This window comes from Mirounga angustirostris, unplaced genomic scaffold, assembly GCF_029215605.1.
Source record: "Mirounga angustirostris isolate CCGP_5_RB_7025 unplaced genomic scaffold, mMirAng1.0.hap1 SCAF_17, whole genome shotgun sequence".
Lineage (NCBI taxonomy): Eukaryota > Metazoa > Chordata > Mammalia > Carnivora > Phocidae > Mirounga > Mirounga angustirostris.
The window spans coordinates 14927038-14946429 of NW_026991725.1; the positions used below are offsets into that span (position 1 = coordinate 14927038).

Sequence of the window (19392 nt, forward strand, 5' to 3'; positions counted from 1 at the left end):
TGTCAAATAAATAAATTTAAAAATCTTAAAAAACTAAAAATAAAAGATTTTATTTATTTATTAGAGAGAGAGAGAGCAAGAGAGCACAAGCAGGGGGAGCAGCAGGCAGAGGGAGAGGGAGAAGCGGACTCCCAGCTGAGCAGGGAGCCCGATGCGGGACCTCGATCCCAGGACCTGAACGGAAGGCAGACGTTTAACGACTGAGCCACCCAGGCGCCCCGAGGCCAGCCCCCTTCTCCATGCCCATCCTCCGGGGCCTTCCCCAGGAATGCTGCATTCTCCAGTTGTCCCTTTGTCTGGTGGCGTTCACACCCCAGGGGAGAGCACCAGGGTACAGTTAGGATGGCTGGAGGTGGGCCTTTCTTTGGGGAAATGGTGAGGAGGGGCCATTATGTAAAGAGAGCTGTAGAGCCAGGCGGCTGCCAGTCCGGCAGTTTGGGAAAGGACTCCCTGTGGAAGTGGAGGTTTGGGAAATTGAGTCCCTGAAAGCCAGCCGGGTCCCAGCAGCCCCTGGAAGTGCCCGCATCTCGCACACGTGTGCTGGCGGGAAGAACACTGAACCACGCGCCCACTGGCTATGCTGCCCGGATTGTGCTCTGTGAACATTACAGCGCTCACTCCAGAGCTTGTGGGCCTTTGGGGATCTTCTGCTGGAGCTGGGACTGGGTCTTCCTCCCGTGGGCTCCCCGACGACACCTTGGACGCACGTCCCATGTGTCTTCCCAGCTCCTCCTTTCGCGGTGAGGTGACAGGAGCTCACACGGTCCCATGCCTCCTTGTACCAGGTAAACGGAGGCCCAGAACAGGAGGCCACAGGTCGGTCCACGTGCCCTACCAAGAAAGCCCCTGGCCTTCCCAAGGGAGGCATCACAGGGCACAAAAGCCTTGAGGGAGTCAGAAGAGCTGGTGGTCTTCAGAGTCCACCCCCTGCCTCAGTGCAAGTCGCTTGGACTCTCTTGTGCTCAGCTTGTCTGTTAAATGGGCTGATGCGGCAAGCACTTAGCCTGTAGTGTTCACAGGCTTTGAAGCTGGGCAGACCTGGCTTTGCCGTTTACTAGTTGTGTGACCTTGGGCCAGTTACTTGCCTCTCTGCGCCTGTCTCCCCATCAGTAAGCGGGGATGAGGATAGCTTCTGCCTCTCGGTCTGGTTGAGAGGGTCAACGGAACAATGGCTGTACAGTGTCAGGCCCACACAGCACGCTCAGTAAATATTGTCGTCGTTATTATGCTTGTTTTTTGTTCTCGGTAGGAATTAGAGTCCCGGAAAAGCCGAGTGGAGTGAAGTCCTGGTTGAGACTCTCCAAGGGCAGGGCCGGGCTGGCGTGTGGCATTTTCTCCTTCCCAGGATGGCGATGCGTTTGGAGGGGCGCTTAATACATGTCACCTGATGAGTGACGAGAGCAAGCGCCGAGGCTCTTGTTAGTGCCCTGAGCCCCGGCCATCTGCCGAGGCTAATGCTGGCATTTTCCCCTGGCCTTCACCCGGGAGCCAGAGGCCTCTGGCCTTCTTGTTGTCCTGGGGGAATGAGGACTGACCGCTTATGCTCCCTGCGTCTCCCCTCAGCTAAGAGCTTCGAGAGTGCCCTGCTTTTGGGGTCCACCCTGCCGGGCCCCGTCAGAGACCTGTTGTTGCCCAGCCTCTCCCACTGTGGGCTCCTGTGCTCTTCCATGGTGGACAGGCCACGGATGTCCAGCTAACTCACCTTTCTGTCTTAAAGCTGCCCTGTCTCAATTTCCTGTGGGCCTCTCCCAGCAGATATTTTATTTTTTTGAAGATTTTATTTATTTATTTGAGAGAGAGAGAGCACAAGCAGGGGGAGGGGCAGAAAGAGGGAGAAGAGGCTCCCCGCTGAGCAGGGAGCCCGACGTGGGGCTTGCGGGGCTCGATCCCAGGACCCTGGGATCATGACCTGAGCCAAAGGCAGATGCTTTACCCATTGAGCCACCCAGGTGCACCCCCGCCCCAGCAGATATTTTACCAAGAGTCTTGTCCTCACCCCTCCATCCCTTCCCCTTGGGAATTTTGTCATCTTTTCTTACAAACTTTCAACTGGAAGCTACTCGCTTGTCCTTGTCCTCAGCCTCAGAGAAGTAAACAATAAAACAGACGCTCCAATCCACCATGGGATTTTGCTCTTTCAGGGAATTCCTTTGTCAAGCAGGGAATCCTTTTGTAAAGTGAATAATTGCTCACTTTGGATTTCTGTCCAGGATTTTTGTTGTTGTTGTTCAGGAGCTTTCTCAGGAGTGGGGCCAACCTAGTTTGTAGGCCCGGGGGATAGGGAGGCTCCTCGCCTCCTGCTCTACCAACTGCAAGGGCTCGGGCTCTGGCTTCTAGATCCTCTGATTACCTTTAATCCTTCCACCATCTTCCTGTCAGGGCTCTGGCCCGCCAACATCGATCACGCCGGCCCCGGAAGGTGCTGACGGGTTTGTGTTTCTCGCTCTGTTTCGTTCCTTCGCTTCGCCAGTCGTGTCTCCATGGAAACAGGCGCAGCCTTTGTGTTGCCTTTGCTTTGGGCAAATCGATGCCTAGTGGGGGATTTTTCTTTGCTGTCTACTCCCCCCTCCCCAATTTGGCATCAAAGAGAGAGGTGGGGGCAGCGCAGGAATCGACAGGAGGCCTTTGGTGGCCTGGGGCGCCCGGGTGGGGGAGCCAACTGTGAGTCGTCCAGCCCGGGACCCCGAGGCAGGGTGCCTGGCCTGGCCTCCCCTTTGGGGTTGCGCCGCGTACATCGCGAGGCCATCAGATGGAGGGGAGCGCGCAGCGGGTTGTAGACACTCAGCCCTCCTGGGCCCCCTGCATTTTCGCAGACAGCTGCTGGCCCCCGGGGGCGGGGGCTGGGTCGGAAAAGCTGGCATCCACGCTCATCCTTTGGCAAGACCTTGAGGGGGAGGACTCTGACTTTTCTGGGCCCTGGTTTCTCCCGAGGGCCTGAGAGGTTTTAAACCTCTTCGGTACTGTGACTCCTTTGACCTTCAGGAAACCCCACGTTTGGGTAAACTCTGCTAAGTTATTGTCACAAACTTGTTCAATGGTGACTAGTACACCCTGTGTTTGATTCCAACCAGTGGGTTACCTGGTTTGAGAAGAATCTTCAGATTCAGGAACCTCTCTTGAGACTGAGCATCTTGCTCCTGTTTCCAGGTGCCCCCTCCTCTGGCCCAGGCTATCCTGCGTCCCTGGCTGATCACGGTCTGCTCGGGGGAGCCTTCTGTTCCAGGCCAAAGCACAAGTGTTGGGCTGAGCAGCCTGGGGCAACAGCAGATCTGCTCTGTGGCCTGTGGTGCTCCCACAAAGAAGTTCATTGGTGAGTGGGTGAGGGCAGCCCCCGAGGGACAGGGCTTCTGGGGGCGAAGCAGCCGTGTTTGGAAAATATAGTCACCTCGGGCACCGCAGCTTTGACGAACTCCGTTATCCGACCGGCGACCCAGTAGGTTTCTAGCAATACTGCACTCGTGCTAACTTTAATGCAGTCACTTTAACCTCATTGATTAAATCAGCAGACTCTAAACTTCATTTTAATATCTGAACTCTCTCCCCATCTGTCTGTTAAGTGCAGCAAAGGATGTATTTAACCTCAGGTTTGCATTGTCCGAGAGCCTCCCTCGAGACTGGACCTGGAGCAAAATTGCCCGAGGAGCCCGCTGAGTGTGATAGGTGATACACTCATGGTGATAAAGGTCAAGTTGTCTAGTCTCCTGCCTGCAGAATGGGTACGTGATGGAGCTGCAACTTCTGGGTTTCTATCCTGGGAAGTGAACTCTCTCACGCCTCTTTATAGTTCACGAGTTTCTTCTGGAATCTAACTTACGTCCCATTTCATTTTGTCCTGACTTAAGAAAGAGAGAAAACAGAGAGCAAGTATCTTTAATGCTTTACTCAAAGACCCTTCAATCTCTGCTCGGCCTTGGCCAAACACACCCCATTTCTGAGGTTGTGTTCTCGCTCCCTCTCCTTCCAGCTGAACACTGCCCGAGTTTTCTGTTGGTAAGACAAGGGGGATGGTAGCCGTCTCACTGGGTTGGTGTGAAAGTCAAATGAAGGCTCTGGGGATACACCTCACCACGTACCTGTCATATGGCTCATTTTTAGTCACCTCAGTTGACCCTGAATACATTTTATTCCCCGCCTCCCGTGACACCTCTTACAGTTCCTGAGTGGTGACGCTTTCTTTGCAGCGTCTCTCAGAGTAAAGCTCCCGGGCTCGTAGAACATCCTCCCCATTGTTCCCAGGCCCAGACAGGCCAGGTGGGGCAGGTGCAGGCCACCCCTCTGCTGTTCCGAGCCAGTGGGCCAAGAGACGTGGGCATGGGGGAGAAAAGCCTTTCCACGCCAAGGCCCTGAGTGGCACTGTCCCTGTCACTGTCTCTCAACGGAGCTCTGCCCCCAGTGGGGACCGCTGACTGCTGGGCTCTCCCCGATGGTTGCAGCAGTGTCCCTGGTACCTGACTGCAAGGGGCTACCAGCAGGGACAAATGGCTCCTGTGGACAGCAACCTGGATTCCGGCTTTGTCCAAAAGCATGTGATGCTTAGAGCTGCTGGGACCCCTCAACCACAGGGAGCAAGGGCTTCAGAGGGAGCTAGTTTTTTTCTAGGTGTTCATCTTTCTTCCTTTGCGTGGACTACATCAACCGTAGCCGACTAGTGGAGAACAAGGACCCTGGAGCCATTCTGCCTGGGTGCTTGTCCATCTCTGCCTCCCTGGGTCTCGGGCTTCTCCGTGTCACAAAGGAAGTGCCAAAAAAAAAAAAAAAAAATTGCTGTAATTTCTCTAGAGTTTTGAAAAATTTGCCTAGTGCAACTGTTTGATGTAAAATTTCCTTCCCTCCCTTTCTCCTGGTCAGCATAAATATCTGTATTGCTCGCCCGCTTTATGCTGGGCACTGACCTGGGTGTTGGGGTCGAAGAACTGAATGAGACCCAAACAATCCACTGTCTGCCGGGGCCACCGGCCGCACACCGGTCATTGTGAGAGGTGATCAGTGCTGCCACGTTGATGGTACGGCAAGAATCTAACAGGCCAAGGCTGTGTGGGGGTGTGCCAAAAAGTGCCTCTGGGAAGGCTTCTTGGAGGAGGAGGACCACGATCTGAATCCTGAAATAAAGAGTCGCAGCTGGTCAGCATGAGGCTGTTGGGGCCAAGGCGTGGAGAGCACAGGCAAATGTGCCAGGTTCGGTGGTGGTCAGAGGAAAGCCCAGCCCAGGACTCAGACGTGCATTGACTAAAGCAGCAGGTCCCTGGAGGACTGGCTGGCCTGAACTGGGAGGGTGGTATCCCTTCTCCAGAATCAGATCTGGGTTGGGGGTGGACAAAGGGCACCTCAATGTTGACATTCTTTCTCCTCTCCAGCTGGTCTCTAGGTTCCCTTGGTGTTTTCCCTGCGGCCACTGTCCCTCCCTCCTCCCCTCTTAGATAATGATTTGCTTCTCACCTCTGAGGTGGTATCTCAAGTCTGGAAGCCCCCGGAATACCCTGAGCCTCTCTGACTTGCTATGGGGGGCAGGGAATGGAAATGGCGTGTTCCTGGGTGGGGGGACTCTGATTCAGTAGGGGGCCCTAGACCTTTGTCTTTCAGAAGCTCCCAGAGACCCTGCTGCACCCCTCCAGCCCAGAATCCCTGCTCCAGGGGGCCCGAACGCATGCAGCCTCTCCCCACTGAGGCACTGAAGGGTGTTCCCTGCCTGGTCTCCTTGCCGTTTCTCTCTTTTACTTTTACAGATGGCATTATTGTTGCTTGTTTGTTTGTTTGTTTGTTTTGTTTTTAAGTAGGTTCCATGCTGGGCATGGAGTCTAATGCAGGGTCTGAACTCACAACCCTGAGATCAAGACCTGAGTCTTGATCAAGAGTCGGACGCTTGGGGCGCCTGGGTGCCTCAGTCATTTAAGGGTCTGCCTTCGGCTCAGGTCATGATCCTGGGGTTCTGGGGTCATAGGGCTCCCTGCTCAGCGGGGAGCCTGTTTCTCCCTCTCCCTCCTGCCTGCCGCTCGCCCTGCTTGTGCTCTCTCTCTATCAAATAAATACATAAAATCTTTTTAAAAAGTCAGACGCTTAACCGACTGGGCCACCCAGCACCCCTGTTGCTTGTTTTTAAATCTCTCCTTTTATTCTTCCAGTGGGGACCTCTATCATCTTGTTTTGGGCTTTACTACCTTTTTAAAAGATAATGTTAGATAGTGAAATGGGGGCACGAAGAATTAAAAGTTGCCCAAGGTCACAGAGAAGCCAACAGCCCCAGTGGAGAATCTGGTGTCTTCAGCCTGCCCAGAATGTCTTGCTGGGGCACAAGACCCAAGTGTCCAGAGCCCCAGATGTTTGCAGAAATGGGACAAGGGTCTGCTGCCTTTTCATTAGGAGGTGGTGTCTTCTCGCCTCCCTCCAATGGGTTCCAGGCCTGCAACCATCACAAGTGACATAGGCAGGCGGGTCCAAGGACACAGAGGGGGCCCCACAGGCCCAGCCAAGAGGGTCCTTGGCTTTGTGCAGAATAGAAATCAAATGTAAGCCAGGAGGAAATGAAAGCAGAGCTTACTGAATAGCGTAAGTGATAGAGTATAGCAAACGGAGTATCTAAAAGACTCAGAAAGGAGAGGAGACTTTGTCTCATTGTTCCTGGAGTTAGGGGTTTATACAGGGAAAGGGTCTGGGGTGTTCCTCCAGGAGTCCAGGGTAGGGATCAATCACAGGGAGTGTCAGCTGAACAATAGGTGTTCCTCCATAAATCACCGAAGGTAGGTGTGTCCATGCCAGTGTGGGCCGAGGTTTGTTCGAAGCTAATGTCCTGGAACATGGTTGGGATCCCGTTCTTCTTAGATATTCTCAGGTGTTCTGGGGCCAGGACGAGACTCAGAGAGCAATTCACTTCCTTGCTTCCCCCTTGGAGTGGGAAAGGAGCTTCTTTGGGTTTACCTAGATGCAAGGTGAACTACAGAGCACGAGGGCACCGGGTGGCTCAGTCAGCTAAGCGTCCGACTCTTGATTTCAGCTCAGGTCATGATCTCAGGGTCCTGGGATCGAGCTCCCAGCTGAGCTCGGGAGTCTGCTTCTCTCTCTGCCCCTCCCCCAGCTGGTGCTCTCTCTCTCTCTCTCAAATAAATAATTGAAATCTTAAAAAAAAAAAAAAAAAGAAATTTAGACCATGAGTAAATGGGGCCTTTCTAAAATGGAGTCCCTTCAGCTTCCCTGTCTCACAACCATTGTTCCCATTTGCCCTGCCCCCTTACTTGGACATCTGTTCTCCTAACAATATCTGCCCATAAATCTTGTCTCCGAGTCCTGGGTGGCTTAGCTGAGGACAAATGAAGCCTGCAACTGGCGACCAGACCTTCACCATGGCTACACGTGGATGTGACCACAACCGTGCGTGCTCGCATGGCTGTGTGTAGGTAGCCGTCCCCGGGGCTGCAAGGGTGGGCTCCTTGGCTGCCTTTGGAAGGAGCCCTTTCTGCAGGCTTCTCTGGTAACTTTTTTTTTTTTTTAAGATTTTATTTATTTATTTGACAGAGAGAGATAGCGAGAGCAGGAACACAAGCAGGGGGAGTGGGAGAGGGAGAAGCAGGCTTCCCGCCGAGCAGGGAGCCCCATGTGGGGCTCGATCCCAGGACCCTGGGATCATGATCTGAGCCGAAGGCAGACGCTTAACGGCTGAACCACCCAGGCGCCCCTTCTCTGGTAACTTAATGCTATTGTAATTCTTGGTTTCCGTAGAGAAAAGAGATTTTCATTTTGTGCACCCGGACATACAGTAGGTGCTCACTGTTTTTTTTTTTTTTTTTGACTGATAGTGAATGTGTGAGTGAATAATTAGAAGTCTGTGTGTGAAGGAAAAGGTTCCGTTTACCTGGGACATTCAGAAGACCTCCTGCGTAAGTAGGGCTGCCAAAGAAGTGCTCCTCCCAGGCTCTGCCCGTAAGAGCCGCTAGGAAGGCAGGGAGTGGTACAGTGTCACATTGCCCAGCCCACGGTCCCTGAGGGCTCTCTCCCCTTTTCCAGACCACCAGCACATGGTCAGTGCTAGGGGTGGTCTGGAAGAACAGAGGGAGATCAATATTGGCCATTGGAAGAGACTGCCACATGGATGGGGGAACTTGAACTAGCTCTTGAAAGCTGGACAGGGCTTGTTGAGGAGGACCGAGGAGAGGGTTCTAGAGCATGCTCTCTGAACCAGCATCACCTGAGCACTCGTTAGACACACAGATTCTTGGCCCTCTCCCCCACCCCCAGACCTAGGGGACAGAAGCTTTGGGGCTGGAGCCCAGCAATGCGTGTTCAGCCAGCGTTGCGGGTGATCCTGATGCCCACTGAATGTGGTGAGCACCAATGCAGGCAAAGGAAGGGGTCTGAGCCTCACATGAGCAGCGGGCAAGCCTGGAAGCGACCTGGCATATTTTATTTTATTATTATTTTTAATTTTATTTACTCATTTGAGAGAGAGAGAGAGCACAAGCAGGGGAAGTGGCAGGGGGAGAAGCAGACTCCCCACTGAGCCGGGAGCCCGACCCGGGGCTCGATCCCAGGACCTGGGATCATGAACTGAGCCGAAGGCAGTCGCTTAACCATCTGAGCCCCCCAGGTGGCCCCGACCCAGCATGTTTTACATGAGTTCTTCTGTTGGTGGCACCAGAGAGAAGACAGGACGGGGACAGGAAGGGCGGCTAGGAGGCATCAGAGAAGCAGGCATGGGATGAGCTTGAGGTTTGCGGATCTCAGCCGGATTGGTGGTGGCCTTAGGAACAGAGAGCAAAGCCAAGTGGTCCTGTGACGGCAGAGTGGATAGGCCTGGTGGCACATTTGGTCTCGTGCACCCTTTTCTTTAAAATGTTTAAAAATGACTTGCGCCCCATCACATTGTTATATGCTGATCGTGGGAAAAGGTAAGACAGAAGCAAAGAGAGGGAGGCAGAATTCTACCATCCAAGACGACCACTGGTAGGCCGAGCGTTTCCTGCCGGCCCTTTTTCCTATGCACGTTCTCTTGGTGGGCCTGAAAGCAGAGCATTCTGTATCCGTTTGCGTCCTGCATTCTTTGCTTGACAAAATATCATAAGCATTTCCTGATGTGCTTTCAGGCTGTCTCTTCTTCTTGTCACAGGAGCTCTTTAAGTTGGCCAGGGAGTGCTGGTAAGGAAGGAGTAAGTGAGGCCCCGAGAGAAAAGGGAATTTGGTCCATGACCTTCAGACAGTAGAGAAGGCAAGAGTCACATGGCTGGGTGCGTCAACTCACAAATTATAAGGAAAAAAAGAAGATGATGGGCGAAGCCGTAGATTAAGGTAAACTTAAAGGACAAACGACATGCACGACTAAAGTCCAGTGTCCAGGGATGTCCATCTGGACAGTAAAGGAATGCAAGGAAGCAATTACGACAGAAATCAGCGTGTGGCACGGGGAGGGGTTGTGGAGTGGCCGGCAACGTCTCCTTTCTTGACAGGATGCTTATGGGGTGTGGCCTTATGATAATTCATTAAGCTTACATTTGCTTAGAGCAGTTTTCTTTTTCTTTTTTTTTTTAAGATTTACTTATTTATTTGAGAAAGAGAGACAGAGAGAGAGAGAGAGAGAGAGAGAGAGAGCACAAGTTGGGGGAGGGGCAGAGGGAGATAGAGAAGCAGACTGTCTGCTGAGCAGGGAGCCCGATGCGGGGCTCCAGGAGTGGGTCTCTGAGAAGGCAGACTGAGCCACCCAGGCGCCCCTATCAGTTTTATTTATTTATTTATTTATTTTAAAGATTTATTTATTTATTTATTTGACAGAGAGAGACACAGTGAGAGAAGGAACACAACAAACAGGGGGAGTGGGAGAGGGAGAAGCAGGCTTCCCGCTGAGCAGGGAGCCCGATGCGGGGCTCAATCCCAGGACCCTGGGATCATGACCTGAGCCGAAGGCAGACGCTGAACGACAGCCACCCAGGCGCCCCTCAGTTTTATTTTTTTAAAAAAAGGTTCAAGAGAAAGAAGATCTTGCTCAAGGATCCATGTTGCAGAGCCAGGGGCTGAACCCAGGCTCAGAGGTTCCCCTTGGGTCTCTGATCCCCATTGCTCCCGCATTCTGTGCGTTGTTTGCTCGCCCACCTCCCCAGCCCCTAATCTGCCACTTGCTGCAACAACTGCAGGGTTTTTTTAAAAAGAATTTATTTATTTATTTGAGAGAGAGAGAGAGAGCACAAGCAGGGGGAGGGGCAGAGGGAGAGGGAGAAGCAGGCTCCCTGCCGAGCAGGGACCCCGACACGGGGCTCCATCCTAGGACCCCAGGATCATGACCTGAGCCGAAGGCAGACACCCAACCAACTGAGCCACCCAGGCGCCCCAACAATTGCAGATTTATGGGTTCCGTTTTGGTTGACTTTGAGGGCCAGGCTGAGATGCGCTGTGGGGAGAACGGTGATGGATGGCCCTTGCCTGAAATGGGGAGGCTCTGAAGGAGATCGGTCAGGGTAGGAGTGCAAGTGTGTCAGCCACGTCACGTGTGCGGCGTGTGCAGGGCTGGGGGCTGCCTTGACCAGTCTTGCTCTCTCTGGTTGGTTCAAAGATCCAGACCCAAATACCCAACATCGCTCACCTCTCAGAATCTCCTTCCTTAGCCTGGTCCATCCGTTTCCTTGAAATACTGTTTTTTTTCTTTATAAGCCCTTACCCTCCCCACCCACCCCCACGACATGGCCCCTCTTTCCTCTGACTCCTTCCCATTGCTCTGGACAGGCCCAAGGAGGTGGTGCCAGGGCCACCACGGGGCAAACCCAGAAAAGGGGACTGTGGAGGAGCCCTGTGACCTCAGCACACAGTTTCTGCAGGCAAACAAATGGGAGGGCTTTTTCTGAACCTGGTCTTCCGCGGCCCGGGCTGTGAGGTTTGGAACTGGGACTTGGGTTTCTAGCTGGGCTTCTGCTTCTCTCTGCCTTGACTGGCAGGTTTCATAGAACCGGGCCAAGGCTCTGGTCTTGGCAGAGGCAGAGAACCCCAGTGAGGAGAGGTACTGGTGCTCACTCCTGCTCAGGAGAAAAGGGTCTTTGCCCTTACCCACCTTTCCCAGAAGGATGTGGAGGGGCTCCTCTTTTGGGGATCAGTGGCCCGCAGTCCTTGGTTTCCCCCGGACAGTTGTCATAAAGCACTCCAGGGCTTCATACTGCCAAGGAGGAAGGGCTCCCCTTTAGGTTCTAGAATAGCACCGTCTGATAGAACTTCCAGCTATGTTGGACACATTCCAAAATATGTCCTGTCCAGTGTGATGACCATTAGCCTAAGTGGCTAGTGAACACTTGAAATGTGGTAGTATGACCGAGGAACTGAATTTCCAATTCCATTTCGTTTCGATCAATTACAGTTGAAATTTGGACCTTATTGGATAGCACAGTTCTAGAAAGAGTGGGTCTCTGAGAAGGGCACAGCGGCCAAGTCGAGATGTTTCAGAACTGCTTGCCACCCTCCTTCTTCCGCGTCCACATACCCACATTACACATTTCAGGAAGGCCCTAGATACAGTGCCCTTTTCTAACCACGTCCACTGTTTGAATATTCTTATCTCGAGGGAGGCAGAGCTGCCGCTGACCTCAAATGCACCCCCATGCACGGCTTCTCTTTGTCCTTGCGCCATCAGAGCTAAGTGGGGTAAGACGTCTGGAAACCCTGCGCCTGAGCAGTCTGAGTCCAGCCATCACAGGCCTCAAAGCCCAGGGTCCCGCCCTGGCATGCCCATGCTGCTCCCTGCTTCTCCCCTCGAGGGGGAAAGAGTCCGGTCCCAGTCGACACCTGGTAGCTCGCCGATGGGCACACTGGTGTGAATGAGGCCCGGGCACCGGGGTGGTCGGCCCACACTGGCAGTTTTGATCTTACTTCCTAGTTGAACAGCTTGGCCTCAAGTAAGAAGCATTTTTACTTTCTGGAAGCAGGTGGAGGCTGGGGGTAGTTTTAGGTTTCTTGGCTTTATATAGGTATATATTTTTGAGCAAGATGGGCGGTGGCGCTGAAGGGACACTAGGTATTCATCAGATGAGATGGTTCTCTTACCCCCTTACCCCCGGCCTCCGTTGCCCCAGCGTCTAGCGCCTGGGAGAGCCCTGTAATGTTTGCTGGATGAATGAATGAGTCATTTCTTTCTTTCTTCCTTCCTTCCTTCCTTTCTTTTTCTTTCTCTCTTTCTTTGTTTTTCAAGATTTTATTTATTTATTGGTGTGAGAGAGAGAGCACAAGCAGGGGACGGCGGGCAGAGGGAGAGGGAGAAGCAGGCTCCTTGCAGAGCCAGAAGCCCGATGTGAGACTCGGTCCCAGGACTCTGGGATCATGACCAGAGCCGAAGGCAGACGTTTAACTGACTGAGCCACCCAGGCGCCCCTGAATGAGTCATTTCTGCCTGCCAGAGCACCCTGCAGGACAGGCCTCTCCTTATTCTCTGTGTCTAGTTTCCTTCTGTCCTCTCCTCCTCTCTCCCTGCAGTCCCGGCAAGCCATCTCTCCTCCCCGCTCCCTTTCTAGACCAGGCTCTCAGATGCGTGCTTCATTTTTCAGCACACTAACCGTTTCCTAGTGTGCCATAACCCACCTCTTCCGAACATTCCAGAAAGTACCCCTGCACTGCCATCTCCCCACAGCCCCATGGCCTGTGGGGCTCTGCAGGCCACATGTCCTCATCAACAGGGGTGTCACTGTCCCCTGGCCGCTCCGTGCCAGTGGGGACAGAGCCCCCCTGTGCAGGCAGGATTTCCTGTGTGCTCCTTGCCCTCTGTCCGGAGAGCCCAAGTAGCGCCCCCTTCTGTCTGGTGATTCTGGTGATTCTACCCCTCAGTGCCTCCTCCTGCCTGATTTAAGTCTTCAGTTCTTTTTCTTTCTTTTTTAGAGATGGAGCTGGGGTAGGGGGGGAGCAGGGACAGAGGCAGAGAGAGAATCCCTTGCAGGCTCCATGCCCAGTGTGGAGCCCAATGCAGGCTACAGGGCTTGATCTCCAGACCCTGAGATCACGACCTGAGCCGAAATCAAGAGTCGGACGCTGAACTGACCGAGCCACCCAGGCGCCCCTTTAGTTCTTTTTCTTGTGGTAAAAAATATATATAACACAAAATTTACCATTTTAACCATTTTTAGGGGGCAATTCGGTGGCAGTAAGTCTGTTCACAGCGTCGTATGATCATCAGTCACCACCATCCATTTCCAGAACTTGTTCATCATCCCAAACAGAAACTGTGTTCATCAAACAAAGACTTCCCTCCCCCATTCCCTCAGCCTCTGGTAACCTCTATTCTAGCTTCTGTCTCTAGGAATTTGTCGGTTCTAGGGAACGCAGAGAAGTGGAATCATACAGCCTTTGTCCTCTTGTGTCTGGCTTTCAGCGTGTTTTCGAGGCTCATCCATGGTGTGGCATCTGTCAGAATTTCATTCCCTTTTATGGCTGAAGAATACTCCCCTTTTCCCTTATGTGTCCACCACATTTTGTTTATCCACTTATCCGTTGATGGACACTTGGGTGGTTTCTGCCTTTGGGATATTGTGAATAATGTTCTTATGAACAGGGTGTGTACACGTATCTGTCCGAATCGCTGCTTTCAGTTCTTCGGGGTATACGCCTTAGGAGTGGAATTGCTAGATCACAGGGTAATTTCGTGTTTAACTTTGTAAGGAGCTACCAAACTGTTTTCCCCCACGCGCGCACCTTCCCACCGGCAGTGCACCTTATTATTATTTTTTTTAATTCTTAATTTTAAACTACAGAGATAATGCCTGCTTGTGGAAAAACTTCAAAGGATGCAGAGCAGCAGGCAGCGATCAGAAGCAGAACCCCTCCCGCAGCCCCACCTCTAAGATAACGGCTACTTAGGATTCGGTGTGTGCGCGTGTCCAGATACGCGAGTACACACTTAGACGCCTCAGCAAAACTAGCGCTGCGCCGGCTCATCTGGCTTTTTCATGTCATTCCGTGTTGGCCCCTGAAGGTCTCGGCTGCGTGCTTTTCCATTCTGGGGGTGTCCCTTGTGTTATTTATTGGTTAGTGGGTACTGAGAGACGAGTGGGGGCGCTCCCCCTTGTCGCTCTTGCGAACCACCCCGCACTTACCGCCTGCACACGTGGGCCACCATCTCACCAGATCGCAGCCTGTTTGGGGGAAAATGTGAGCTGAGCTTGGTACTGGGGAGGCCCTGCCGCCCAGAGCCCCTTCCCCACCAGGCTCAGCTTTTCCCAACTTGCTCTCCACGCGCAGGGCAGCCAAGCCAAGCTAAGCGGAGCTGTGAGCGGCTTTGTCAAGGAGGGCCACCCACCTTCCGGCAGAGGCAGCCTTGGTCAGGCACGCCCTCTCCTCTGGGAATTCCTGGGGGTCGGGTAACTTAGAGCGGGATGGAGAGGTGAGCAGTGAGCTGGAGAGAGAGAGGGTCTGGGCTCTGGTGGTGTGGCACCGAGAAGGTGCTTGTGGGGCCGGCAAGGCATGCAGTGCCCCCGCCACACTGGGAAAGACCCAGTTTAGGCCTGGCAGAGGTCCACCTTTCAAGCCAAGGACCAACCGGTCTTTTGCCAGCACCTTTTTCTGCAGAGCCCCAGGCAGCTGGTGGGAGAGTACAAAGCGGCCTGGAAAATCCATAAACTGCATAATCAGCCCCTGCATCTTGGCCGCTTGACTCTGTTTATTGCTTCCTGTCCCCGAAAGCCCTTTACAAACAGAGCGGCTTTGAGGGGGGTGAGCTGGACCTGGTGGGTGGCCTGCCCCTGCCAGCCGGCCCCAAACCAGCCCATTCTCTCGTACTCCTTGCTGCCGCCCCCAGAGGAGCTCAGGGAGGGTGGGAGCTCCGGGTTGCCGGAGAGTGAGAGGACCCCTCCCCGCCAAGGAGGGCGAACCGCCAGAGAGCTGTTTACTTTGTAATTGACAAAGGACGAGGATCCCATTTCTACCAGTTTCCTTGGGGACCTGGAGGTGAAGCCCTGAGGAGGTGCAGGAGGGGAGCAGGTGAAAGGCTTAGCCTCTGATTGACCCCTGCAAGGTGGGGAGGAGAGCAGGGGCCCATTCCCGGGGATCTAGGGACAGCCCTGGTTCCAAGGGCTATGGGACTTGCTCAAAACCTGCTTTATTCTTGTATTACTTTTTTAAAAAACAGGTTTTTCCCTGTTGACTGACTTTTCTCCCTTCTCTCCCACCACCGCCCCGGGGAAGGGGGGGCAAGAGGTGACTCAGGAAAAGCCGCCACCTGACAAAGTTGCTTTAGACACTGCCGGGGTGCCTGTGAGGGCTGTTTGCTGTCCTTTCCTTGCGTCTGGGGGACGGCAGGGGCCACGGGGCACCTGCGTGGTTGGAGGAGGGATGCTGTGCCCCGGGAAGGGGAGGAGGCGCGGGTAGGCAGGCTTCCCAGCGCTGGGGCTGCCCCTCCCAGCCAGATGTGGCCCCGTGGTCCCTCTCTCGGACCTGAGGCTCCCCCCTCCGCCCCCCAGGGCGGTTGGAGGCCTGAGTTCCCATCCTGCCTCTGCCGCCTTGCTATTCCTTCCTTTACTTGGCTTGCCGAGATGACTGACCACAAAGCCCTGATTTAAAAAGCAGGGGGAGGGCTCGGCCCGTCTCCGGCCTCTGTGCGGACCCGCCGTGGCTGAGAGGCCTTTTCCGCAAGTCCGCAGGGGGCTTGTCTAAGCAGACTTCCACGTGGGCCCCGTGTGTGTCTGAGCCTGTGTTTTCGGTTGTGCAACTCTGAGGCGGCCCCACCCTCCCAGCTCCTTCCTGAAAGTGAAATGTTACCGTCCTTGCTCAAGAACAAAAGCCCCAGGTTCGGCCCTGCATGGCAATGATTTTCAAGTGTGGCCGCTTCCTCCTGTGGGGCCTGCAACTGAGTGTTGAGGACAGCCCAGGTCCCGACAGGGAGGTCCTGCTGGGGCTGGGAGAGGGACCCTGGCGCTGGCCCCTCCGGGCCTGGGGCTGCTGTGGTGGCGGAGGCCTGTGGCGGGACTGGCTCAGCTCTGAGCTGGGCTGTGCCCACTTCTGTTCTACTCCCCTGCTCCAGGAGACCTGGATGGGCCGGGGGGGTGGGGGGGACCATTGCCAGGCTGACTCCAGGGCCCAGCTCTTCTGGAGCCTCAGTTTCTCCCTTTGCCCACGCAGAGATCAGAGGCCCACCAACGTAAGTGCAGGCACAGCGCGGTAAGAGGTTGGGAGCGTGGGCTTTGGGGAAGAATCCCGACTCGCCACTTCCTGGCTGTGAGACCGCAGAGAAGTTAATTCCTCTCTGCCTGCCTCAGTCTCTTCATCTACCAAATAATCTGCTTCCTAGCCTGTGGGATTGTTTCGAGGATTCCGTGTAGGGGGAGTGCCCTCACACAGTGCCAGAGTGGGTCCCTGCCGGAGGGGACGTGCCCGGCCTGGAGCTTGGCTGAATGGAAAGGGCTGGTGGACTCCACCCCCCGCCCCCCTCCCTCGGCATTGTAAACCGTCAAGTGCGGTGCACACGTAAAGCACCATCCTTCGGGCCAGTCGGCGTGCTCAGAGTGAGGAAATGATCCATTTCAGTATCCTTCAATGAGTAGGATCAGCAGACCATGGCTGGAACTCCCGGCTGTGTCCCACCGTGGACGTTGGGTTTCCGTTCTTGCCTCTCGGGCTCGTCCTTCCCCCTTGGTTAATTTGGCAGGAGCACACATAGCTTCACCATCCGCAAAGGTAACAGGAATCTGAAGTCACCCTGTGTCTGTGGGCCTGAGAATCCCCACAGCTCCACTGTTAAGTATACATAGACCTTGAAGGACGAATCAAGCAAATGTTTACCGCTAGCAAGCAATGCTTGAGCACTTGCTAGGTACATTGTGTGTTAAGGGGTGATCATCAAGGAACCCAGGGACTAAGGAATGTCTAGTTGCTTTTCGAACGTCCCAGCGATTGCTGGGGGCTTCCCGTGCCTCACAGCCCTTAAGTCTGGATAAACCTTGCAACCCACTTGTAGGCTGGGGCCGTTCTATCCATACCTTCTGTCCGACCCAGCCCCTCATCCCATTCTGTGATGGGAGGAAGGGCATGCAGGGTCCACACATCCTAGGCTGGGTGCTTCCCCTTGAGAGACAGAGCGGGTGCGAGTTTGGGCTTGTGGGGTGATTTGGCAGAGCCTTTGTTTGCTGACTGTTGACTAAGCCCAGGTGTGCAGACCCAGTGTTTATAGAATCCTGGTCGTCTTGGGCTGGAATGAAGCAAGTAGATGCTCGGGGGAGGGGGAAGTGTTGTGTGTAATCCAAAAGTCATTTGTTTAGGGCCTGGAGCCAGAGAGAAGGTATTTGTGCAGCTCTCCCTAAATCAGTCTGATGTGGACTCTCTTTAATGTGTGTCTATGGTGTGCAGGCCGTGAAATTCAGTTATACTCCTGGGAACCATCTGAGGACTTAGGGCAGACACAGAGGCTGTCACTGGGGAGAGGGGTCTGGAGATCATTTTAGTCCTCCTTGCCCAGTTTTCAGATGGGAAGCTGGAGGCCTGGGAGGTAAAATGACCTGCCTAAGGTCACCCGGCTGGTTCGTGATGGAGCTAAAACTAGAATCCAGAGTTTTATATTGCATCATCCTGTGAGGTAGGAGTCCTCACGCTTTACTGGGCATCAGAATGACCCGGAGAGCTTGTTAAAAAGCAGATTCCCAGCACCCCCCCCCAGATTCTGATTTAATAGTGGGGTGGAGAATATGTGTTTTTAGCAACACCTCGGGGGAGTCTGATGAAGTCTCACCACCCTCTGAGATACATGGCTTGAATGCAAAGAATGTTTGCTTCTGAGACTGATAGAAAAGCACATTAACATTTCCCAAGAGCAGGCTGGTAGCAGGAGGGGGAACAGGCAGAGACACAAACAGCTCAGGAGACAAGAGCATGGAGGTTGAACCCAGGCTTTAAAACCCTTGCGAGGAACCAGTGGGTCGGGAGATTTGACAGGTGCACTGGTCTCTGCCATGTAAGGCCATAGGGGTTGGATGCGGCCCAGCCCTGGACAACCTCTAGGTCACACATGACTCAGTAAAATGGCTCTGATACTGGTAGAAGGCAGTGATGGACAGTGCTAGAAGCTCGTGAGGATTAACCAACACCATGCCCGGGCAGCATGGCCCAGCACTCGGTAAATGGCAGGTTCTCTGATTATGTGTAACTTCTGGGGGAGGGGAGGGCTGAGGGACCTCTGCTGAGGGTCTCATATGAGGAAAGGGGTGGAAAGGGTTCTGGTTCTGTAGCTAAGAAAGGCTACAAGTCCTTCCAGCCCGGGGGGACTGGGATACGGCCACCTCCTTCTGCAGACGTCGTGGGTTTGTACCTCGTACAGTGGTGCCTTTCTCTGGCCCTTATCCACCCCACCCCACCCCACCATGTCCTTGCATCCCTGGGGGGTTTCAGTGATGGGAAGGGTGAGACTCATTAGGGGCTGTTTCTATTTTCTAGAGGCGGAGACTGAGACTCCTGGAGGCAAAGAAGGCTGGTTATGGGACCCCCAAGAGTTCCCGCCCCCTCCCGCTGACTGTCCGATTTGAGGGCCAGGGCTGGCAGCCCCGCCGGCCCGAGGCCCTTCCCTGCGCTCCATTCCAGGCGCTGATCCTGCGAGCAACTGGGAAGGCAGTGCCTCTGGTTCTGGCCAGCACTGCTGCGGGTCAGGTCAACCTGAACTCACCTTTGCTGCCCCAGACACTGTAAAAGCCATTCTGGGCACGGATGGGGAAGAGAGAGAGGGCTGCGGGCCTCCCGTGGCCCTGCCGTCAGCCCAGTGCAGGGCGTGGCTCGCACGGTGGGCTCACACTTAGTGCAGTCAGTGGGTGGAGGAGAGCGTGGCTGTAATTTTAAAAACCCAGCTTTGGAGTTAGGTGGAGAGAGGAATGGACTGAGGACCTGGGGCGGAGGGGAGTGTTCAGGAAAAACCTAATGAAGGTTGGTTGTGTCCCGTGGCCTTGCGAGTGAACGGATCTGAGTGAGCTGGTGCGTGTTGCACACACAGACGCACGAGCTGTTTTGGAGTTGCTAGTGTGTGCACCACATGGGGAGGGAGCACTGGCCCAGGAGTCTGGGTTCAAATCCCAGCTGGGATCAAATCCCAGGCCAAGGAGCTCTATGACCTTTGGCAATAGGCATTATCTGGAAGTGAGAACATTTCTTCCTGCTGTCCTAACCTAGCCTCTCCAGAGGGCACGGGTGGGCACGAGGCTGTGTGGAGGTGAGGCGGTGTGGCCAGCGGAGGGCCTCAGGCCGGGAGGGGGTGCCTGGTGGCTGGCTTAGGGGCGCCCCCGGCTGTGGAGGGGGGGCTCTGCTGCCGTACAGACTGAGAAGGGGCCGGGGCGAGGAGGGGGTAGCAGCCTGCAGTTGGGGAAAGGAGCTGGCCTGGTAAGTGGCTCTAAACAATCCCATCTGCTGTCTGGGCTGGCCCTTCTTGCTGGGGTGGAATTTCTGATGGGGTCTTGGCTGCCAGACGGGGAGGGCCGA

The 19392-nt window shown here is 54.4% G+C and overlaps 1 protein-coding gene across 13 annotated transcripts in view; it reads left to right on the forward strand.

The window, feature by feature from the left end:
• Positions 1-19392, forward strand: part of CUEDC1 (CUE domain containing 1) — an 82315-nt gene that overhangs the window by 31366 nt on the left and 31557 nt on the right. The window contains exon 2 of one of the 13 annotated variants that reach the window (XM_064582656.1): positions 3148-3310. The exons of 11 other annotated variants lie outside the window; for them this stretch is intronic. The gene's annotated coding sequence lies outside the window, so the exon portion shown is untranslated. Of the gene's footprint in view, positions 1-3147; positions 3311-3603; positions 3717-19392 lie in introns of those variants that run through there. One more of the 13 variants, XM_064582657.1, reaches the window with a different exon arrangement.